The sequence below is a fragment of the Spermophilus citellus genome, assembly GCF_964194105.1.
Source record: "Spermophilus citellus genome assembly, chromosome: 9".
Lineage (NCBI taxonomy): Eukaryota > Metazoa > Chordata > Mammalia > Rodentia > Sciuridae > Spermophilus > Spermophilus citellus.
In genome coordinates, this window is record NC_138191.1 from 100,146,443 (window position 1) to 100,172,044 (window position 25,602).

Genomic DNA, 25,602 nt, shown 5'->3' on the forward strand with positions numbered 1-25,602 from the left:
AAAGAAGAGCAGTGCTTGTGTTGAGAAACATCATACAGCCTTTCTACTCTGCCACTTCCTCCAGCTGGGACAGAGAGTTAGTTTGTAGGAGGATGAATTTGGGAGTTTTCCTTAATATCTGCCTGTTTCAGTTGTTCAGTGTCTTGAGGAAGGAACTGTGCTAACTGGAGGGAAACCCTGCATAAATGGAATTGGAGAGGCTGTTTCTCACATCCAGCCACCACATGGGACACTGAGATGGAGGCTGATGTGGGGCCAGATCTGATTTTTAAAATGGGAAGTAGTAATCCAGATATTTATATGAAATCTCCTGATTTTAAAGGTACTGTATTGAATAGTGTTCCTTCAAAACTCATATCCATCTGATGTACTTTTTTTTTTTTTTCTTGTGGTACTGGGGAATCAAACCCAGGGCCTTGTGCATGCAAGGCAAGCACTCTACCAACTGAGCTAATCCCCAGCCACCATCTGGTGTAAAATTAACATCCACAAATCATTTACATTCCTAAACATCAGTGATGAACCAAATGAAAGAGAAATTAGGAAAACTATCCCATTCACAATAGCTTCAAAAAAATAAAATACTTGGGAATTAATCTAACAAAAGAGGTGAAAGACCTCTATAATGAAACTACAGAGGGCTGGGGATGTGGCTCAAGCGGTAGCGCGCTCGCCTGGCATGCGTGCGGCCCGGGTTCGATCCTCAGCACCACATACCAACAAAGATGTTGTGTCCGCCGAAAACTAAAAAATAAATATTAAAAATTCTTTCTCTCTCTCTCTTTAAAAAAAAGAAGAAACTACAGAACACTAAAGAAAGAAATTGAAGAAGATGTTAGAAGATGAAAAGAGATGTTCTTGGATAAGCAGAATTTAATACTGTCAAAATGGCCATACTATCAAAAGTGCTATGCAGATTTAATCCAATTTCTATTAAAATTCCAACAATGTTCTTCATAGAAATAGAAAAAGCAGTCATGAAATTCATTTAGAAAAATAAGAGACCCAGAATAGCCAAAGCAATCCTTAGCAAGGAAAGTGAGGCAGGAGGCATCACAATACCAAATTATACTTAAATTATACTACAGAGCTATAGTAACAAAAACTCACGGTATCGGCACCAAAACAGACATGACAAATGGTAAAGAATAGAAGACATAGAGACAAACCCACATAAATACAGTTATCTCATGCTAGACAAACACACCATAAACATACATTGTAGAAAAGATAGCCTCTTCAATAAATGGTGTTGGGAAAAGTGGAAATCCCCATGTAGCAAAATGAAATTAAACCCCTGTCTCTCATCCTGCACAAAACTCAACTAAAAGTGGATCAAGGACCTAGGAATTAAACCAGAGACCCTGCACCTACTAGAAGAAAAACTATGCTCAAATCTCCACCATGTCTACTTAGAAACCATATTCCTCAATAAGACTCCTAAAGTGCAAGAAGTAAAATCAAGAATTAATAAATGGGATTGTATCAAACTAAAAAGTTTCTTCACAGCAAAGGAAACAATCAAGAATGTCAACAGAGAGCCTACAAAATAGGAGAAAATCTTTGTCACCTGCATCTCAGATAGAGCATTAATCTCCAGGATATATGAAGAACTCAAAAAACTTAACACCAAAAAACCAAATAACACAATCAATAAATGGGCAAGGGATTGAACAGACACTTCACAGAAGAAGAGATACAAATGGTCAACAAGTATGTGAAAAAATGTTCAACATCCCTAGCAATTAGAGAAATGCAAATTAAAACTACACTGGGATTTCATCTCACTCAACCAGAATGGCAATTATTGAGCAACAATAAGTGTTGGCAAGGATGTGGGGGAAAGTATACACTTACACATTGCTGGTAAGACTGTAAATTGGTGCAACCATTATGGAAAGCAGTATAGAGATTCCTCAGAAAACTTGGAATAGAACCACCATCTGACCTGGTTATCTCACTCCTCATTTTATACCCAAAGGTCTTAAAATCAGCATACTATAGCGATATGGCCACATCAGTGTTTGTACAGCTCAATTCACAATAGCTAAGCTATGGAATTAACCTAGGTGCCCTTCAATAGATGAATGGATAAAAAATGTAGCATGTTCACACAATGGAATATTACCAATAAATAAGAATGAAATTATGACATTTGCTGGTAAATGCATGGAACTGGAGAGGATTATGCAAAGTGAAATAAACCAATCCCAAAAAACTGAAGTCTGAATGTTCTCTCTGATATGTGGATGCTGACTCACAGTAAGTGTGTGTGTGTGGAAGGGGGTTAGGAAAGAATAGAAGTACTTTTGATTAGACAAAGGGAATGAAGGGAAGGGAGGAGGGATGGGAATAGGAAAGACAGTAGAATGAATTGGACAAATTGAACAATTTCTTATGTTCATATATGAATACATGACCAGTGTAACTCCACATCATGTACAACCACAAGAATGGGAAGTTATACTCCATGTATGTATAATATGTCAAAATATGCTCTACTGTCACATATGACTAAAAAGAACAAATACAAAATTTATATCCATCTGGGACCTTGGAGATGTGACCTTATTTGGAAGTAAGTTTCTTGCAGATGTAAGATGGGATCATGGGGTTAGAGTGGGCCCTAATTCGAGATTGGTGTTTTTTTTAAAAAATATTTTTTGGTTGTAGATGGACACAATACCTTTATTTTATTTATTTTTTATATGGTGTTGATTTTATTTATTTTTTTTATGGTGCCAGTTCCTCATTCGTCCTAGGCAAGCACTCTGCCACTGAGCTATAACCCCAGCCACTGTTTGGTGATTTTATAAGAGAAAAAAATGGGGACAGAGACACAGAATGAAGATGGCCCTATGAAGACAGAAGCAGAGATTGGAGCTATGCTGCCACAAGCCAAAGAGTGCCCAGGATTGCTGGCATTCACCAGAAACAGAAAGGATGGATTCTTCCCTAGATCTTATAGAGGAGCGTAGCCTTGTTCTCTTGATTTCAGACTTCCAGCCTCTAGAATGTCAGAGAATAAATTGTTGTGTTAAGCCAAAGTTATGGTACCTTGTTACAGCAGCCCTAGGAGACTAATGCAACTGGAAATGACTTGTTTTTAAATGCTGCACAGGAAAACACTGCATGTCTGTAGTGGCCATATGTTGGGTGTGGTCATTGTCCAAATGTTTGTCCCTGAGGATAGACTGGAAATTGGAGTGTAGTCCCCACTTGTAGGTTCACAACCTTGGCATGGGGACCAGCTCTGTGCAGAGGGCAGGGGAGCTTCAAGGAGGAAGCTTCTTGCTCCTGATGGTGCCTGGGGCAAGAAGGGAAAACTTCACAGAGGAAATGAGGTGGAAAAAATGTAGTCTTAGGTGTCCCCTCCCTGACAGGAGGAAGGTGGACCCCAGGGTGTTTGCAGAGGAACATTGACAGGACATAAGGTTTGGCAGTAGAGGTGAGAGAGAAGCCTGGAGTCACTCTGATGCTTCAGGCTTCATTGATCAAGGGGTGTCCTAGGTGGGGAGTAGCAAGAATGCTCAGTGTCTGACATTTGGGACATGCAGGTGGAAATGAAGAGGATCTAATTAGTTTGGGTCTGTACTCAGAAGAGGTATCTGGAGGTGTCTGCAGCTATCTCCTCTGTGAGGGAGAAGGAGATGCAGTCAGAGAGGGAGGAGGAAGACCTGGAGATTGGGAGGTTCTGGAAGGAGGGAGGGGCAACACCACCAAAGGCTGCTAAGGGGCAGGCTTTGGAAAACACGTTTCCTTTCATTGCTTGTTTGGAAAATTCACAAAGCTTCTTCAGAGAAGGAGAGAACTTGAAATGATAGGACCCTTTGTTTCAGATGAGTGGGGTCGGGGAGGAAGCCAGAGGAGAGGGGACAAGAGTGTGTGCGGAGAGGGTGGAGGCAAAGACTTTGGGCAGCATCTGCTGGTGTGTGTGGGGCAGGTTGAACTGTGGGGAAGGGAGGGAGGGACTGACAGATGAAGAGGCACTCGGATAAGGGCCAGGAGGAAGGACTCCACTTTTCAGATGGGCCAGTGGACAGGGGGCAAGGATGGTGGAGGATGCTGCCAGCTGTTGAAGAGAAAGGCTACTGGAGAGGTCGTTTCAGTGGGGGCACAGTGAAATAAGATCTGGGGTCACTTGCTGACCATGAGGGCCAGTAAACAAGGGGGTAAGTTGGCTGTCAGTGGACACAGTAGGGGCTGACCCAAGGTTCCTTGAGGGAGACTCCAAAGCTCACTCTTCTGTGAAGTGTTCACTGTCCCATGGACACATTCTTCTTGAATGTGTTGGGGGCACAATGTTAGCTGAAAAGACCAACCTGCATTGGGGTGTGTGTATCCCTGTGGGGGCTTCCAGTGCTGCAAAGCATGGCAACAGATTTGAGTTGAGGCTTCAGATAAGACAGCATATCTGCTCTTAGGCACTGGAACACCCTTCAGCTCTTTTACTTCATGAAATAATCCAAGGAGAGTATTGTTCATTATTCTTCTGTTACGGACATTAACACGACTCTGCTTGGATCATTCTGTCTCAGGCTGGCCCTTTGTACCCATCCCCTCACTCTGCCCTGTTGGAGAAGAAAGGATCACTGTTGTCCCCATCTTGTAGATGAGGAGGTTGGGGCAGAGGAGGGAGACATGTACCTGACCCAGGGGTGGCCAGCTGCCATCAGAGGTCAGGCTCTTGGTGACCAGGAGCAGCCCTCTGCTGTTCCAAAGTGGTGCTGTGGTTGGGGCCATATGTTGGGTGTGGTCATTGTCCAAGTGTTTGCCCCTGAGGAGAGACTGGAAGTTGGAGGTGTGGGGCTCCAGCAGGACCAAGATTCTCCTCCTTTGTCCCTGATAGAGATGGTGAGCTCATCTAATATTGATAACCTCTCACCCCTGCCCAGTTCTGTCCTTTCCTTCCCATCAGTAAGCTGCCTGGGAGCAAACAGTGGTGCCAACTCACTGCTAAGGGCCCATCCCAGGGCCTGTATTCAGGCTGCACTCAGCAGAAGAGTTCAGAACCAAACTTTGGCATTTAGGAATGACCAGACACTTTCTGTCCCCTGCTGAGGCATAGGGTGTGGTGGAAAGAGGTTAAGCCACCTGATTTTGACTACTGGCCCTGGTATTCCCTAGCTCAAGATCTGGGCCATAAGTCACACAGTCTTTCTGGGCCTCAGTTTCTCCATCCATAATATGGGGGGGATATTTTCCAGCAGCACTCCACATACCTGGAACCCAAGGGCCCTCCTCCACGCAGTAGTGTCACCACCATCACCATGATGGTTGTTGTCAATTACTGTTTGCTATGTGCCAATTGCAGTTCTAGCACTTTATGGTCCTTATCTCATTCCACCCTGACAACTCTGTGAGGGAGATAAGGCGAGCCAGGCACAGAGAGTTAAATAACCCAGGCAGCGAACAGCACAGCCCTTTCTATGCCTTGACAGCTGACCAGGACACCTATCTCAGTTTCTTCAACTATGAAATGAGCTTATAATAGTGTATTACAAAGTGAGCATGCAGCACCTTGCCTACTAATTGTTCACACACGACGGATCACTGTCACTCTAGCAGTGCTTCTCCCTTGATCACTCTGTTTCTCCCCACACCCTTCATTTTTCTGCGATGTTTCTTTTTGTGTATTTTCCCACCCCCCTCCAGCCACTTTTCTCCCAGTCTCCCACCCTCTCCTACCCCGCCCTCAAGGTTTTCTCCGCCTGTCCTCTGCTGCCCCTGTGTGGCCCGAGGAGGAACGGTTCCTCGCGGGCCCCACCCTTCCTCGGGCCGCAGGGCTGCAGGCTGCAGCTGGAGGTGAGCGTTCGTGGACGCAGGTGCGCGTCGCCCTCTGCACTCATCCGTTCGGCCCAGTGGGTTTGACACCGAGCCTTTGACTTGCCCTGGTCTCTGGATTTATTTTGACTTTGTTCTTGGTGTGGGGACGAAAGTCTGGCTGTGGCCTCGGTTCTCTTTTCACCCCGGGAACTGCCCGGCTGCTTCCAGAGCACCAGTCTCAAAGGAGGGCTTGCCTGGGCGCGCGAGCGCCCCCCTTCGCCTCTGAAATTCGTGAAATTGGAACTGGAGAATGTTAATTCCACAAGCCTGAAGCGAACACACCCTATACTTTCTCCCTTAGCCGGAGGTTTTCTTTTTGATACTTTTTGTTGTAACTAAGGGCTAAAGAACATTCGCAGAGATATTTATTTACCTCCAGGGCACATTGTCAATGAAAGAGATGGGATTTGAACCAAGGCATCTTCAAGTACTGTTCCTAGATTATCCAGCCTCTATTCAAAGCTGTTATTCTCCTGTTAGAAACCTGATTATTCATAAATTGTATTATATGGTTGCATGATATTTAACTCTTTTATGTGTGTAAGTATACTTTAAATGCATGGTCACTTTGGAAAGATTAGACACACAGTAAAGAACTTCCAGTTAATGATGGCAGGCTCAACTTCTGAGTGTTTTTAGCCATTGAAATGACAGCAGAGAGCTTATTGAAATATTCAAATCTGCAAGGACAAAGAGAAACACAGAGAAGCTGGTAGCAGCAGTATTATTTTTCCCACTTTTTGAGGTATAATTGGCAAATAAAATGCATATATTTATATATTTAAGATTTACAGGGACTGGGATTGTGGCTCAGTGGTAGAGTGCTCACCTAGCATGCATGAGCCACTGGGTTCGATCCTCAGCACCACATAAATGTAAAATAAAGATATTGTGTCCACCTAAAACTAAAACTAACTAAATAAATAAATATTTTAAAAAGATTTACAATGTGATGCTACATACACAAACACCCCTTCACAGAGTTACTCCCCTTTTTAATGTGGTGGAAATACTTAAGATTTACTATTAGCAATTTTCAGGTATACAATGGTACATCAGTGCAGCAGTAGGATTTGGAAGCTGGAACAGAGAGTGACATGTGAGTCAACTGATCTCAGAAAGCTGCATCTTCCATCCCAATAGGCCCATTCAAGAAACTTGACTTATACTGGAAAAATCCCAAAAGACTCAGACACTTGAAGAAGCAGGTTATTCTAGGAGCAGAAAGTGGTTGGAGTCCTTCCTTCTTTCCCTTTGCAGGCAGGTGACACCCTCCCCCAGCTTGGGCAGAAGACCAGAGGTTTATTTAGAGAGGTAAAGCAGAGGATCTTCGGCCTGGGAGGAGGGAGGCTATTGAGACTGGGAACTTTGTACTACCAACAGCAGGCTAAGAGAATGTCTGCATTCTGAATGTCTAGCACAATACCCCCTCCCTTGCCTCGCTGGGCTCCCAGCACCTGGTGACCAGGCAGATACCTCAAGGCAGGAAACTGGGCAATGATGCTTGGTGGGTGAGGGTCATCTTCCTATTCCCACAGGAGGTCTAGTGTCAATAAGCCAGACCCCTGAGCACACAGCTTCCATTCAGCTTTTTAAGTTTTTAAAAGAAATCTGCTGTTTGGGGGGCTTGGTTGTGTAATTTGGTGCCAGAGCTCCTGCTTAGCATGTGTGAGGCCCTGGGTTTGATCCTCAGTGTATATATGTGTGGGGTGGGGAGTGGGCAGAGGACCAACTGTTTTTTCCCCCCTAATTTCAAACTTAGAGAAAAATAATCACAAGAATTCCTGTCTACTGAACACCAGATTTCTCTAAAATCTGTTTATAAAAATTTTATAATGATGCCTTTTTTATCCCAAATAATTCATGTGTGTTTCTTAAAACCAAGAACATTATTTTAATGTTGAAATCAACATTGATTCAGGGTTATTAACTACAGATCTTGTTCAGGTTTCACTAACTGTGCCAATAATGTCCTTTAGAACAGAAAATTCCAGATCCTGTGCTGCATTTGGTGGTCATGTCTCTTTCATCTTTTTGTGTGCTGGTCAGCTTTTTGTTGCTGTGACCAGATACCTGACAAGATCAACCTGGAGGAGGAAAAGTTTCGGTGGCTCCCAAAGACCTTGAGACCTCCCACTAGGCTTCCTCTCTTCAAGTTGCCACCACCTCTCAACAGTGCCAAGAAGGGAACTGAGCCTTTAACACATAGGCTTTGGAGGACAGTTCAGATGCAAACTATATCAGAGAGCATCATTAAAAAAAATTCAATTGTGTGGTTATAAAGTAAAGCTGAAGAAAAACTCAGGTGAAACAAAGAGACAGAAATGGAAAATTACAAGCAAAAGTAAAACAAATTAGAGGTCTAGATTCTGAAATATAAAGGTTCCAGAAAAAGAGACCAGAGAAAATGAGATGAGGGCTACAGTAAGAGGAGGCTGAATGTTGGCCAGCCTTTTATGGAAGGACGGCGAGAGCTCCTGTTTTTGGCTATTTGAAAAATTGCTGGCTGTGGTGTGATGGCACATTTTTAAAAAACCTGCTCCATAGAAATATATGCATACATATGCAATTTTAGTTTTGTTATAAAATTTACTGAGTAGCACCAAATTTACAATAATAAAACATACCATATTCTTTATTATAAATTCTTGGTAGCCAATTGATTCTCACAGGATACTGTCATTACTTTTTGTCAAACTCATCTGTAGCTAACTGATAGTTGTAATTCAACCACAATATGAAAAATGCTCTCTTCCCAATAAATTTATTGTTATTAAAGCTGACATATGATTTACCATAAAACTGTTTCTTAAACTTCAAATTGTAGACATTAAATTTAAGCCTCTTTCAGTTTCAGTTCTACATATTTTGAAGTTTCACCAGGTTTAAATGATGTGAGTGACTTTTTTTTTCTGCAATAGATAATAGTTTTTCAAGTACTTGAAAAATAGCTCCTTAAAATTTTGTGTGAGTTATGATGTAACAGCCACAGATCTGACATGTTAATCTACATTATTAACATTTTTCATCTCTTTTAAATCATCTAGGCCAGAGGACCATATATTGACTGTTTAGGTTTTGAGGGCCTTATATGGTCTCTGTTGCCTAGTCTCCTTTGTATATTTTTACAATGTTTAAAAAATGTAAAAATCATTCTTGGCTCAACAGAAAAGCAGCACTTTGGTTGTAATTTTGCTAATAATCAACAAGACAACAACTCAAGCCTGAATCTATAGTGTTTGCCAATTTCTTTGGTGTAAATAATTTTACCATGGCTGATTTCAAGCTATTCACATGATATTCTTGAATACAGAATCAGAGAGACAGGTGCATAGCACAGCATTACATATTTGCCCCATACAGATGGAGTAGACCTGTATCATCTCAAGAACATAGGGAGTAATAACTGGAAAGTAATACATTTTGAATATATGTATTACCTTGTTTTTCTATGCAGTTTATTCATTGAAATTTATATAACTTAATTTTTAAAAATGGCAACAATTAACATGCAAGGTCGCAGGTTCGGTCTGCAGGGGCCACCAAATGCCGAAGTCTGGCTGGGCACAATTCAGGAGCCACTTGTCAAGCACAAGCGAACTTTATTTTTAGAACACACGCTGAACCACAGGAGCTCTTCAGGAATTCCCTCAGAGCCCAACTGTCACCACCCAATACTGTGGAGCCTCTTAACCTCTGACTCCTTCTGCTCTTGAGGCCGATTGGCTGGGTCCCATGGGCGGAGCCAAAAGAGTCCCCCAGTGAGCCGCTCGGAGGTCTGAAAGGGCTTGGAAACAGCCCAATGAGCATCACCCAGAGGAGCCAATCAGCTGGAAGTTTGCTGGGGCCACTGTGAGCCAATCAGCTGGAAGTTTGCTGGGGACTCTTTGTTGTGGCTCTCAACAGCTTGCAAAATTCTTCCAAATTTAATAATTACGTCTCATTGTCTATCATGAGCTGAATCCATTACAGAACTGCTGTTAGGTTGGAAAGGGCATGACTTTGCTCTAAGCACCTTTAGACAGAATCAGGAGGAGATGACTAAGTGGAGATGACTGGGAGATAGTGATAAGGACTTCTATGGTAGAGACTGCTGGTCTTCAGTTCTCATAAACTCTTGGTTTGTTGTTGAATGTGGAGTGACTAGAATACAGACTGCATTCCCTGTGCAGCTAGGTGCAGCCATGTAATCACACTCTGGTCAATGAGGTTTGAGTGGTAGGGAAGCTTAAAACTTCTGTGAGGTGTCCTGAAGAGGGTGGATGTGCTCTTCTTCCCTTAATTCCTTCTTCTTCCTTTTGGACAGAATGTGGGCCTGGAAGTTTCTAGCCATCTTGAAACCTGAAGTATCTTTGGAAAAGGAGACCATGCATGGTAGAGAAATAGACTACAAGAAATGGGATCCCACTCTTCTACAAGGGTCTATCAGTCATTCACGACTACTTCTAGACTTCTCGAACTTGAAGAGGAAACTGAATTCTTATTGTTTTTAAATTCTTATTGTGGGTTAACTAATGCAACTTCCTTCCAAGTTTGTAAGGATTTATGGTAATTCACACCCTGGATGAATGATTCACTTATTTACTTGAAGAATATAGGAGTTTGGGTCTACTTATTCTCTAAACTCCTCTCCAAACTTTGAAAATCTATTGTCTTAACTGGAGTTGATTTTATAATAATGGATTTTATCTCCTTATAAAGTAAATTTCCTATTACTGGAAACTAACAGGCAGAAGCTGTATGTGGCATTATAATAGTCTTTGAATTTTGTGAGAGTAGGGTTGTATTTGTGTTGTTCATGGCTGAAACTTCAGAACCAAGTCCTCAGTTGGTGCCCAATAAATGACTCATGAATGAACAAATTAATAAAAAGGAGATATAATCTGTGAAGAATATCATGGCATAAAGAGCACTGACATCAGATTTGGACAGATCCATTTTTTATCCTGGTTCTTCCACTCACTACCTGTGCATGGTGCTCTATCCACCTGGAATATCTGCTTCTTCACAACTGCACATCTCCTCCTGACCCCTCTTGGTTGCTATAGAACTGACACGTTCTTCAGAAATCTCAGCTTCTCACCATAGTAGATTGGCTGAGGAGTAGGGAGGGTGCTTGATGCTGGACCAACTGGGAATTTGGAATTGGAATTCAGAGATTCTGGCTGAATTGGGCTCTCCTCATAGACTCAGCTGCAAATTGGGAGCTAATTGTATTAGGGAAATTTTGTTTTGTGACTTGGGAAATTGAGGGGAAAAAATGAGGCACTTACCTCAGAGAAAAGCCAAGAGACTAAGAAAAAGGGATTCCTGCTAACTGTCACCAAGACCAGCTATCTCGGGTTTTGAGGTTCCCTCTATCTTTATAATCCCTTTTGGTTTCAGTCAACTTTAGTGGAGTTCTGTTTCTTACAAGCAAGAGTTTCAACTGATATGCAATAATAGAGATTTCCCAAGGAATGAAGGTGGAGAGAGGAGCAGGGGGCTAGGATGGAAGCCTGTGGACCGCCAGAGTGTTACCTCTAAAGGGAAGAGGAGCTTGCAAAGAGGACTAAGGGGGAACAACCTGAGAAGTGGGAGGAAAACCATGAGTGATAGTTGCAAATGCAACCAGAACAAAGAATGGCGGGAAAGTCTATTGCATTGGGGACAGATTGGGCGGATGCTGAGAGACCTGGGGAGAACAGTGCCTGAAGTAGAAAGATGACTTCTTGCTGCAGGCCACGGTTGAGAAGCCCTTGGAGAGGGGACTGTTGCTGGCTTAATGGGATCAGGAGGGAGGGAAACTCTTTTTTTTTTTTTTGAGAGGGGGGAAGATACTGAAGATTGTTTATAGATTGAGGAGAGACATTACCGTGCTGGGTTGTTGAGGACTCCCTGAGGGTCAAGGCACTGGGGCAGCTTGGACATGGACAGAGGAAGGATGCTTATCTTCTGAGGTGGAAGAGGAGGCAGCAGGAGTGGTTATGGTGTGTGAAGTCCACTGAAGTGAGAGGAGAGTGTTAAGAGTGGGCTGAGTGGCTGGAGGAGAGTGGTGGAAGTGCCTTGGAAGGGAAAGGGAGGAGGTACCACAGAGGAAGCCAGGGCCCGAGGGGCAGTGTGGAAGCCTTGTTGGGTGGACCAGGAGGTTCACCCCATGCATTCTGCACAGCAGGAGCCTTGAGCAGGTAGATAGTGGGGTGAGGTAGGAGGTCTGGGTGGTGAGAAGTGCTTTATACCATCCTCTGGGGTCTCTCAGGCAGTGGGTGAAGGTGAGGAAAATTGGGAAAAAGGGGAAGGTGGAGGATGAAAGGTCCCCAGTAGTCCAGGTACTGCTGAAACTCTGCTGGGGAGCAGGCATGGGGAAAGCAGGAATCTGGGGTTCAAAGGTGGGATTAGTCTCTAGATCAGAACTTTCAGGCTCAGGCTGTCATTGCTGTCAGGACTCAGTCTTTGCAGGGCTCAGTCTGGGGTAAATTTTGGGGCTCAAACTTTGATCAGAAAGAAACTGAGCATCTATTCTGGTAAGGTAGACTGACCCCAGCAAAACTGGAACCTCAAACTCAGGCCTCTTTAATTACAAGGCTGAGAACCAGATCCCAGATCCTAGGCTGAGTCAAAAGATTCTGTCCTCTATCTCATTCTCTGTCATCTCTCTATCTCCCACTAGAGAGCAGCAGAGACTTGATGTAAGAAAATGTTTGAAGCACTTCCCCCAACCCACACCGGCTCAAACCCTGCAAAGCTCCCAGGATGGAGTGGGGAAAAGAGGATTTCTCACTCTGCCTGTACCACCACTTGGTTCCAGGCTCAGCCCTGAGGGTCAGGTGTCGGGCCACAGTCTGCAACCCTAAGTTGACCCCAATCACTGTCTCTGACTGGTTATCCTGCCTCAGCCCTGGCCCTGTCTCTCAGCCAGATCATTGTGCCTGGAGGCTGGGAGTGGGGTTTGACTGCATTTAGACCCCCCCACCCTGACTCTGTGCCTGGCACAGAGCCCAGCCCCCAGTGGGTGCTTAGGAAATGCTTATGGAATTGTACTCAGAGGTTGGGGCAGTGCATTATGTTGAAAAGAGCCTGGCTTTGGAATCAGATAGCTCTGATTTAAAGTTGGGATCTTGCTGTATAAACTGAAGCAAGTCACTTAGGTTTTCTTGAGCCTCTGATCTGCCATTTATAAGAGAAATACTGGTACCTAACTTGAAAAGTGTTGTGAAGATTAAATAAAATGACACAGGGATATACAGAGTGCCAGAGGCCAGGTGCTTAATAAATTCAGCAATTAGGATGTGGTTTTGAGAAATGGTAAACGATCAGGTATGGCTAAAGGAATAGGTGGGAGATGGAAGGTGTGATTGTTCCCAAAGGTCAGAGGTCATGAAGGAGCTTGAAGACTACCACCACAAAAATGGGAAGTTATACTCCATGTATGTCTGATCTGTCAAATACTCTACTGTCATGTATAACAACAACAACAACAAAAAGAACAAATAAAAAGTTAAAAAATAAAACCATAGGTTCTGCTCTGTCTGCAAAGGGGGCCGTCAAGGAGCTTTGGATATCCTTGGTGAGATGAAATTTAGACATAGGAAATCTTTTTCTGGACCCTTTGGCAACCTCACTTATTGAGAATCCAGTATACACCACACACACATACACACACACACACACACACATTAGAAAGTATTTCAATTTTACAGAACAGTTGCAAGTATAGGAAGGAGAATATACATATCTTTTTTTTTTTTTTACCTCAAATCATGGATTTATTGTGAATTGTCACTTTTGCTTTATCCTTTCCTATCTCCCTCCCTCCCTCCCTCCCTCTTTCTTTCTCTGTTTCTCTCTCTCTCTCTCTCTCTCTCTCTCTCCCCATATATATACATGCATTGCTTATTATTCCTGAACTGGTTAAGAGTAAGTTGTATACATCATACCCCTTGCCTCTAAATACTTCAGTGAATACTTATATACAAAGAAAAAGGCTATTCTTGTATATAAGCACAGAGAAATTACCAACTTCAATAAATTTAATGTTGACATAATACTTTTTATCAATTACTAACTATTGTAGGCAGAAAAATGACCTCTCAAAAGATTTGCATATCCTAAACAAGTTTGTGTTGTTTTAAGGGACTCAATTTGTGATAATTGTTATAGCAGCAAGAGAAAATTAATAGTAATAATTTTATCAATTCTGACTCTCTGAATTTTGTCCATTGGCTCAGTAATGAATTTTATAAACAACTTCTCCCTCCAGTACAAGTCAGTTTTGGATCCGTGTTGCAATTAGTTGTCTTATCTCTTCAGTTTCCTATAATCTGGAGCAGCTCCTCAGAGTTTCTTTGTCTTTTATGATGATGACATTTTGACATTTTTGTCCACTCTCCTCAGCTCTGCTTCCCCCAGCTCCTTTGTCAACTGAATGTTTCTCATTTTGGGAAACTCTGATAAGATCTGTGTTCTTCCCAGGGTAATGCCTGGAAGCACTCAAGGTCCATTTACCTCTCAACGGTGATGTTAATTTGGATCCCTGGCCAAGTCATTTTAATGTCTCGTCATGCTGAGACCACTGAGAAGCATCTCACCTGCTGTCACTCACCTGTGTCCCACATGGTGGGAACTGGTACAATTTACATTATGATTCTCATTGTTCTGCTTGTGCGTTAGTCATCTTTTTTGCTGCTGTGACAAAGACCTGACCAGAACAATTGTAGAGCAGTAGAAGTTTATTTGGGGGCTCAGGTTTCAGAGGTCTCGGTCCATAGACAGCAGGCTCCATTCCTGAGGCTCGAGGTGGTGGAAGAGGGTGGTGGAAGGAAGCAGCTCCCATGATCAGAATGCAGAGAGAGACTCCACTTGCCAGATACAAAATACATACAAGGGCATGCCCCCAATGCCCACCTCCTCCAGCCACACTCTACCTGCCTTCAGTTACCACTCAGTTAATCCCCATCAGGGGATTAAGTCACTGATTGGTGTAAGACCCTCATAACCCAATCATTTCTCCTCTAAACCTTCTTGCATTGTCTCACACATGGACTTTTGGGGGACACTTCACATCCAAACAATAACAGTTGGAAATTGAACACCCAGAGACAGATAACATCTAAACTCTGCCCTTGAGACTACACAGCCTCTTGAGAAGCTCCTAGGCTAGTGGGAAGATGGACAAGTAGACTTATTCCTTCATTCATGCACTTATTCCACAGATATTTACCAAGCGCTTAGTGGGCCAGGTTGGGATACAGAGAGGACAAGAGAAAGTAGGTACCCATCTTCCTGATGCTTACAGTTTAGTGAAGAAGATTATTAATCAAAGGAATGCTGCATCCCCAGTACCAAGAACTGTGCCTGTCACATAATAGCTGCTCAGTAAGCAGGGCTGACTTGCTGAATGAATTACTGCCCATCAGAGCAGGATCGGTCCTTTCCTAGAGGCATTGTTTTGCCTCTGCTTCTTGAGCAGGTGAAGAAACTAGGGCTTAGAGAGGGGATATATCTCTCTTCCCCTAACCAGGTGGGCATAGAGGCTGTACGTGCTGATTCTCCCAAGCATCAGTGTTCCAGCCACTTGGTTTCCTGTTGGTGGGCAGCTGGGGGTTGGGCTCGCGTGGGAATGAGCGATTCCTGTCTTCCTGGGGCCGCCTCCTCTTTCCATCCTGCTGGGGCCTGGGGCCTGCTGACTGGGCCTGTGGTTATTTAGTCAGCGATAATATTGGATTTACTTTCATCTCTGAATTGCATCAAATGTCGCCAGTGACATTTAGCTGACACACAAGGAGGAGGCTGGCATTTTTAGACTGTCAGCGTGTTACAGATGTAGAAGCGGATTGTGTCGGGACATCTGGTTTATTGTTAATTAGATGGAGCCAGTGAGGCCTCCTCAGTGAGCGGGTGGATAAGCCCTTCCACAGCTCCTGCTTCAAACCGGCTTCAAACCCCCTCCCAGAAACTAATGAGGCTCTGACGATTTTTCCCATTGTGATGGGAAATTTCATTTCAGAAGTTCGGGGAGCGAATGACAAAGTGAGTTGTTCTCCATCTGTGGATCTCTCTTACATTTCAATTCTCCCCTGACAACTTACTCTCTTTCTCTTTTGCATCTGAGAGATAAAGTGGAGGGAAAACAGCCAGATTTGGATAGTGGTTCACATTAGTTCAATTCTTATGGCTGTTGTGGGGAGGAAATGAATTAAAATACTCAAGTGTTTGGAGGTGTGCCCGGCACATAGTAGGTGTCATGTGCCTTTCTCCAGCCACTACTATCACTGCTACTATGAGGAAGAGACACGGTTTGCAGAAGATTGCCAATGTCTTGGCTGGGCACAAAATCATGAGCCACTCACAGCTTTGTAGATTCAAACAGCAATTCTTTATTCCCGAACTCACACCGGCCTCTACACACGTTCTGGGGAAATCCCAGTTCTGCTGCCGCCCAATTCACCTACTCCACGAGGCTTTCTTTTCCAATACTTTTTTAATCTCAGGAGAACTCAACGGGAACTCAAGCAGCAGGAACGCCCTATTCCCAGCAGCAATAATCTTCAACCTCCAACTTCCCTAAAACCCATATTGTCTTAAACCGGGAACGCCCTAAACCCAAGGAGCGGGATGCTTCCTCAAACCTGCAGGATACACCCTAATCCTGGATCTACCCTGGTCCTTGAGCAGGGTCACCTTTCTCAAACACACATGCAATGTCACAGCGAATTTCCAAGGCAAGTCCATTTAACATGGGGTACGCTGGCAAGGAAATTTCGATGCGTCATTCCTACTTGGCAATGGCCCTCAGCAGAAGATGCCCTCTCTTCTCTCAAGTCACTTACACTCTGAGGGAGGAAATGAATATGTCCGCCTCCACTTTTTAGAGTCTAAGGCTGCGTCATTTCCAGATCCTATGATTATAGGGTTTGAAAGTTCTGTGATTTCATACTTATGAGATTCTCTGAATCCAGGATCCTTACGTTCTACAGGTCTGTGACTCTGTGTGATTCTAACTGCTCAGAGGTGATCTGAAGTGACAGATACTGGTTTGTTGTCCATGACATCTGTGTCATCTCCTCCTGGGTACACAGACTCTTTCTCCAGCCTCCCAGACAGTTAGGTGGGCAGAAATGGTGGAGGTCACTGTAGAGGTGGCCCTGAAGCCCCTGGGGAGTCTTCCTTGCCCTCTCCCTTTCCATATCTGGAAAGAGTACCCTAAGGACCTATCAAGGGGCAGAGCCACATGTGGAAGGAGCCTAAGTCTCTAGAGGAGCATGTGGAAGGGTGTCCAGTCAGGAATGAGACCAGGAAATAAATATCTACATGTCAAGTCATTGAGATTCAGGATTTATCTGATTTGGCAGTGAGCAAAAATTTCTATGCACATTTTGGGAGTTACATGGAGGGAAGGGTCTCAGAGGTGTGGGGCTAAGGGGAAGGCGGGTGGGAACTTTCCCTGATAGTCTCCTTCCCATCATTTTCCCATCATCTTCCACCTACTCCAGCTCCCTCCCACAGCCTTCCCCAGACTTTGATGTTGTCCCCCTTGTACAGGTCCAGGCTTGCACCTTCCTGAACCTAACTCAGTTTTTAGCAGGTAGGGCAAGAAGGCAGTTTGCTCTGGTAACGGTTTGCTTGTGGTCTTGGTGCCTGTCTCTCCTCACCCTGCAATAGCACAGATGTAGTCCATGTTGTCACTCTGAGCATAGGGACAAAGACTCCACCTGTGGGCAGGCCCAGGCCTCTCACACAAGCCCTTCCCCTTCTCAGTTGGGTTGAGCTGGTACAGCCTGCTGTCCTGCCCTGTCCCCTGTGGGCTGCACCTGCACAACCTTGTCTTCTCCCAAGCCTCCTCCCTGGGTGCCTGCCAGAGTCGCCTGTTCCTCTTCATGGGAAACTTGGCGCACTTCACACTGCACTGCACTGGGAAGGACTGTGTGTGCGGCTTGCACCAGCTCTAGGAAGTGGGCAACAGATAAGAACATTTGCTCTGCCGGGGCTTCACCGGGGTCTGACCTTTAAAAACAGCCTTAGAATGTCAGCCAACAGTCTGCAGAGGTGGTGGGGATCTGGGGGCAGGGACACATGGGAATCCTGTCCTCTTTGCCTGAAAGCCCTCCCCTTCTCCATCCAGAAAACTGGACTGGGCCCACTGCTGGGAGGCCTTCCTTCCTTCCCTCAGACAGAGCGCTGCTCTTGCTCTGTGCCTCAGTTGCCCATTCATAGGCTCATGCTTAGGACTAAATGAGATGGTACAGGACATGCAAAGTGCTCAGATCAGGGTAGTAGCATGGTGGAAGCTATGTTGGCTTTGGTGTTGGCTTTGGGGTGGCTTCCCAGGGTGCCGGTTTGAGGTGCATTGGCCTTCAGTGAGAAAGATCAGTACAGAAAAGTATGAGTTGGCCTTAGGACCCCAATATCAAGATTTGAAAATCTGACAAGGACATATTCCTATCCTTGAAATCTGGGGAAAGGCGTCCAGGAGAGGCTAAGAGCTGGGCACTTCTGAGCAGGGACCCTGAACTACCTTTTAACCCAGGCCTCCAGCAAACACTTGTCACGGGTGCCTAAAGGGAATGGAATGGGTGCCCTGTGGAAGCCCATCAATGAGAACTGGAGCAATCTGGTAGCCACTTTACCTCAAAGAGGCTGAGATTCAGAGAGGGTAAGTCACCTCTGCCATGTCAAACAGTCATTAACCCACAGAGCTGGTGTTAGAACTGTCAAGAGACTCAGTTGTTCCATGATTTTCCCTTGGTCTGGGCCAGGGCCCACACAGGCAAGAGCAGCAGCTGCAGGGACAGAGAACCCAGGAGTGTCCTCCCAGTTCGCAGTGTGGGTGAGGGCAGCTGGAGAGCTTTGAATGCCACCGAACAGAAGTCACAAGGCTCCTCAGGGACCAAGAGGAGGATGTAGGGCCTCGTGGACTCATTCTTCTCTGTCCCAGGGCTGGCCTTCCCCTCCAGCTGGCATGGCAGGGAAGCCAGCAGAATTGCAGACGATGCCTGTTCTCTGCAGATTAGCGCTTGTTTGCAGGGCCGCTGTACACTGCGCCTTTGCTCTACGTAAATAACAAAATAAAAGGCAGGCGCTGGCACCGTGCAATTCCACAGTCCCCGTGCAATTCCGCTGTCCCTTGGAGCCTGTGGCTTCCAATTGAAAGATGTTTAGATACTAATGGATTCTACCTGAGTTGCCATCCAAACAGCAAACACCTTTGCGACTGCATAATGCCTTTCCCATTTCGGGCAGGTGGTGGGAGAGAGACGTTGCGCTGGGTGGAGGTGGACTTCCCGGGCTGTTATTTTTAGGACAGCCAGAAGGGCCTTGGAGATTTGAGCCGGTATGGATGTTAGAGAGGGAGGGGTTTCAGGATAGATCTGATCTCTAAAAATGGAAAGAGGCCAAAAGAGGTGGTAATTCTGTTATGGCAGAGTCTGAGATAAAAGGCTAAAATATTGATGTCACCTTTTTAACCTGAATTTTATAGGGCTGAAATTTAGCATCCATCTTCCATTATGCGTTGTCGACCTTATGGCTGCACCCAGTGACAGAGCTGTGATAATGTGCGGCAGACAGTTTTATTTCTGTTGTTTACACAAGTCCTCTCTGGCATCTGACGGAGGCCCCGACCAGCGTGTCTTTGGTAATTTGCTCAAACACCTGTATATTAGAGGTGGCCTCAGTGACACAGCGCTCGGAATATATTGGAAGCTGTTTCCTTTCTCTCTCCTTGTGGTTGTTGCTAAGTAGAAGATTTGTGGACAACCAATCTCTGATTAATGATGGACTCATAAATAATCTCAGGACAATGGAAGTTGGGAGGCAGTGCCGTCACCCTCGGGAGGAGAGATGGTGTAATGGCCCCTTCACGTGTTTGGAGGCAGCTGTGCAGAGAGGAACAGGCACACATTTCCCCAAGAGACAGAACTGGGCTGTAGTCTCCTGTCTGCTGCTGTTCTCCATGAAGCTGGGAAAGTCATCACCTTTCTGAACTTCAGCTTCCTTAACAGTGGGACAGATGATAGTGCCTGCCTTACAGGGATGAGATGAAATAAGGAATGTGACGCTCCAGCAATCAGTGGTACCCCATGGATGCTGGTTTTTATCCTCGTAGGTTCAGCAGACTTAATCTATCTTAGGTTTGCAGTATTTCGTGTTCTCTCTCTCTCTCCTGACTTAGAAGTCAGGCTGAGAACAGAGACTCCAGGCAGGGGTGAGGATAGATGTTTGTTTTTCACAAACATCTCACATTTTTGAGCCGAGGTTCGGGGTGTTATGGTACAAACTTTATTTTTTTCTGGTGCTGGGGATTCAACCCAGTTGTGTGTGCGAGGCAAGTGCTCTACCACTGAGTCACATGTCCAGCTCCAAGCTGCTTTCTTTTTTTTTTAAATAGATGGACACAATATCTTTATTTTTATTTGTTTATTCTTTTGTGGTGCTGGGGATCAACCCAGGGCCTCAGCCATGTGAGGCAAGCGCTCTACCACTGAGCCACAACCCCAGCTCCTCTAGGCTGCTTTTTGACACAATTAATTAATTCTTTTGTGAGAGGTGACAACTTAAAGGACTTGGGTCTTGGTGCTGGTCCTTGGCTCACAGTAGGCCCTCAGTAACTTTCTGTGGTAGAATGTTCTCTGGGAAGTCAGAAGATTTCACAGAGAAAGTGGCATTTCAGTTGGGTCTTGAAGAAGCCCAGGAGTGCTCCAAGGGGAGGAGGAGGAAGAGGAGGAGAAGGAAGAGAGTGCTGAGGTCAATGGCCCATCAAACCCAGAGGCATAAAATCGAGCTTCAGTCCTAAAACCTAAGTGCAATCCACGGGTGTGGAGAAGGCAGCTCTGCACCCTCAGAGTCTGCCTGTGCTTCGGACAACCAGCTTTTGCAATGCAATTGCAGCGGGGGCTGCTGCTCATCTGGGTAACAGTATCAGTCGATGTTACTAAGCACTTGGTGTGTGCCCGGCACCACAGGTGTGTTACACATCTGAACTCCTCTAACCTCCATCAATTTGTCTATCTATTCCCACGTTTGGTCAAGGAAACTGATGCCCAAAGATGCTGGATAGCTTCCTAAAGATCACATGCCTAAAGGCAATAAGCTCCCTAATTCTCCCTTTCCTCTAGAAGTTGGGCGCATCTCAGTGTGCTCACTTATTTAGTGTCTCCCACGAGAGAAGTGTGCTGCCCACAGATTTATTATATGATAAAGCCAGAATGAGCCACTAATTTGGAAATCATTGTTCAGCTGGGAATAGGAAGGGGAGGAAAATTAGAGGTGGCTAAAATTAAGTGATATTACTCACACATCTCAGACCTACTCCCACACCTGTTTTTCTTCCTGTTTTCTGCCTTTGTTCTCCCCTCTGGTTTTGAGTAGGGTGGTCACAGGTTGCTGATGAGAAGAAGTTGAGAGAAATTCTAGAGCCAGGCAGTCTCCCTGCCAGCCCTGATCTGGGAGGCAGTGCCAGTTCCCAAGTGTGGGACCCACAGCAATTTCTGCTTTCCTTCTTTGTCTTTTTCTTCCGAGGCACAACTTTAGTTTCCCCCACCCCTTACTTGTTGAAGGCGCTGAAGATCAGGACATTTGTCAATAGGGGTGATGGGTGGGGGTGGCAGAGGGATGGAGGTGGAAGGAAGGGTGAAGGAAGGGAAGGAGGAGGGACAGAAGGGCTGAGAGGAGGAGGAAGGGTGCCAGATGAATGGTCAATTCTCTTTTGTCCTCTGCAAACCCTCTTCTCCCTGCCTCTGGGGTTCAGGAGGTGGCAGTTTTCCTTCTGGTCCACACACTGCAGTTCCTGGGGAAATGTTTGGTGCTGGACTCTGGAAGTCCACTTGTGAGGCTCTGCTCTGCTGGAGGCACTTGGTGACTGTGCTGAAGTAAGCTGAGTGGGCGTGCTCACTGGAGTGGGCTGGGGTGGCCATCAGTGAGTGTGGGTGAAGCTCAACCTCTGATTCCAGAGGAGGGAGGCCCCAAGTAGAGTGGGTGCTGCTGGGTTCTAGACCTTGTTAGATCTGTGTTCAGATCCTAATTTCTGTTATTTCCTAGCTGTGTCACCTTGATGAGGTACTGAACCTCTCTGGACCTTAGCTTCTATTCCCATTCTATCTACTGGGCATTAACTATCTCTGTGACTCTGAGCCACTTCTCCAAGACTCAATTTCTTGATCTATAAAATGGGGAGAATAATAAACTGCCTCCTGTGCCTACCTTACAAGGTTACTGTGAGGATGAAATGACACAAGGATAAAGACTGTGAAGCACTGAACTAATGGGATGTGAACATGGAACATCTTTCCATTTATTTAGTTTTTTAAAATTTCTTCCATTGGAGTTTTTAGTTTTCCTTTTATACATCTTTTGCATATTTTGTAAGACATATATTTAAGTATTTCATTGGGGGGGATGTGCTAATGTAAAATGTAATACTTTTTTTATTTCAAATGTCACTTGTTAATTGAGGGTATGTGAAAAAGTTATTAATTTTTGTTTATTAACCACATATCCTGAAACCTTGCTATAATTGCCTATTAGTCCCAGGAGGGTTTGTGTGTGTGTGTGTGTGTGTGTGTGTGTGTGTTTTGTTTTGTTAGTTCTTTTAGATTTACAACATAGATGATAATGCCATCTGTGAACAAAGATAATTTTATTTCTTCTTTACCAGTCCTACACTAGTAAAGGAAATCCTTTTCTTGTCTTATTTCATTAGCTAGGATTTCAAGTATGACGTTGAAAAGGAGGAGTGATGAGAGTGGACATCTTTATCTTGTTCCTAATCTCAGTGGGAAAACTAGTTTCTCATAATTAAGTACAATATCAACTGTAGGAGTTTTGGAAATATTCTTTATCAAGTTAAGGACATCTCCCTCTATTTCTGATTTGATAAAACTCAAATGGGCTTTGGATTTTGTCAAATGCTTTTTCTGCATCTATTGATAGGATCTCCTATAGCCTGTTGATATGATAGATCACCTTAATTGAGTCGCACTTATTTTACAAAGATTCAACTGAGTATCCATTGCGTGCTAGAAGGCATTCTAGTTGCAAACAAGACAGAGGAGGGCCCTCACAGAGCTTATATGCTTGTGAAGAAGACAGACAAACAGGGTGACCTCAGATTGTGATATCACTCTGGAGATGAGAGAGATGCTGAGATAGGAGGGCTGGAATATCTCCTCTCAGTTGGATGGTCAGGGAGACTTCCCTAAGAAAGTGACATCTGAGATTTGAAGAGTGAAAGGAGAAGCCAGCATATGAAGGTCTGGGGGAAGGTCATTCTAGGCCCTGGCCTAGGACTTGGTTATATTATTTTATGTGACCCTCACCATAGCCTCAGATGTAATTATCCCTATTCACTGGTGAGGAAACTGAGGCTGGGAGGTTAAGCTACTTGCTTGAAAAAAAAAGTGGTAGAAAAAATTAAGCCCAGGTAGACACAAAGTGCCTTTGGGAGTAGTATCTTTGTGAAGAAAATAAAGTAAAAGTGCAACATTTTATCTGGTAGAAATAAAAGAATAAATTGGCAGTATTTGTGGATGACTCAGTCTTAAAAACATTTTCCACCTAAGTAGGCTCTCTCAGAGATCCCCTTCCCCACGTCTTTGCCGGGGCCAGTATCAGTCCAGAAGGCCTTCCCTGCTTCTCTGTGTCCATTCATATTCTTCCCATTTCTTGGGGCCCAATGCCAGCTCCACTTCTCAGGAAACCTTCCTGGAGGGCTCCAGGCCCTGGCAATTGCAGGAAATGCTTTCCAGAGAGGGAAGCAGTTTTGTCCAGGGTCACCCAGAGGAAAGTGGTGTCAGAGCCAGGAGGTCAGATTCAAATGCAAGCCTCCTCTTGACCCTTGGAGAAGGAAGGGTTCCCCTACCCTCAGAGCATGCACTTGCAGCTGCCAGGCCCCGTTCACCCGGGTCAGCAGCTGTGTGGCATCTTCTGCAGGCTCGGGCTTCCGCCCCCTCCCTTTCCTCATTCCTCAGATTTCCTTCTGGGAGGAAAGAACTTTTTTTTTTTCCCCAGAGATGACTCTGTTCTTGTGGCCATAGATTACTCCCGACACCTAATTACTGTATATCATCATGCCATAAAATGATGATTGGAGGTGTCAGTGTCCCAAATTTGTGCTCATAAAATACGTGTTCTTTTTGTTTTCCTCCTCTGCATTTGTCTGGGAGAAAAGACAGGCAAATTTATTCCAACTTTTCAGAAGAACTTTAAAGCACAGGAACAGAAGAGTTTTAGAGGTGGGTGGTTTTAAAAATACCCTGCAGAGAGAGGAGGCCTCAGCCCAGCTGATTTGGTGTGGCCTGGGGAGAAGATGAAGACCTCAGTGAAGACACTCTTTCCTGCCAGCCCACATTCCACTGACTCCACTTGCCTGGCAGAAACCCCACCTTCAACCTTCTCACCTCTGACCCTGCTCCTCCTGATGGCCCTACCCTGTCATGGCCTCTCTAAGGGAGCACTGGAATGTGATGGAAAACAAGGCTTCAAATCTTATTTCTGCACATGACCTTGGGTAACCTGGTCACCTCTGGAGTGTTGGCTTCATCACACGTAAAATAGGGACTCATGATGTACCTCTAACAGCTGCTATGAGGATTAAAAATAAAATAGCCGTAGAGGTAAGGCATCTTCTAACAAAGAAGAGGGGCTCAACAAATGTCCACTTCTCTTCCTTCCCTCCATAAGTTCCCCTGCCTGTTCTTCCTAAGGGGCCCTGAAATCTTAGAGTTGTTTCTTCCCTGACTAGCATCCCCTTCTCTTGCAAGTTCAGGCTGCATATAGGAGTAGGAAAGCCATCTGAGTATAGGCTGGCAGTAGGGGAGTGACTAGGATCTATGTAGTCCTTGTGAAAGAGCAACCTCATTTGAGGATGGAGAAGTTAGCCTGCTCCATTGCTCTCTGCACAGGGAGGCCACTATGAACCCCTACAGGTGGCTCTCCAGCCTCTTGTCCACCTCTTGTGGAGATGAGGTCTCTGCCTTCTGATGTGGTCTGCTTAGAGTCTACCTTTCTGAGGCCTCACGCTGAGTATCCATCTCTTGAAGGGCAAATATTCTCTCTGGGCTGTGGGAGTGGTTCTTTAAAATAGGATAACTTAGCTGGACATGGTGGCACACATCTGTAATCCCACCAGCTCAGGAGGATTCCAAGTTCAAAGCCAGTCTCAACAAGACTCTGTCTTATTAAAGGTGGGTGGGTGAGGCTGGGGAAAGTGACTCAGTGGTTAAGTGCCTCTAGGTTCAATCTAGTACCAAATAAGCAGACAAACAAGTAAAATAAAAAATAAAAATGGGTAACTTGTGAATCCAAACCAACTTGCAGGTGGTTCTTGCCTTAGAAGGGGGACTTGAGGTAGGTGTGGGGTGAATGGCTTAATGGAGGCCCTTATCCTGTCTTGCCTCTGCCTGGCAAGCACCTCAATTCTCAAGGCTCCACTTGGAAGCACCCTCTCTGCATGCCTTCCCCACCTCTAGGTGAGGTATTCTTCCTTGGGATCTCTGTACTGGCCTGCTGCCTGGGATGGCCCTCAGTAGAGGCTGTGTATGGGTATGGGCCATGCCTTGGCCTAGATTCTGACTCTTGGAGCACCTTGAATGTTTCTGAGGCTTATCCAATGTCTGTCTGTCCTCCTAGGTGGTAGCTTTGCCAGAGTGGTGGCTGGATTGACCTGCTCATTGCTGTATCACAGGGGCTTAGTGCAGTGCCTAGCCAAAATGGGTGTTCAGTGAACAATCACAGTAGCATTACCTAGTACTTACTATGTGCCATTCTCCATTCTAACTGCTTTACATCTATCAGATCAAAAGA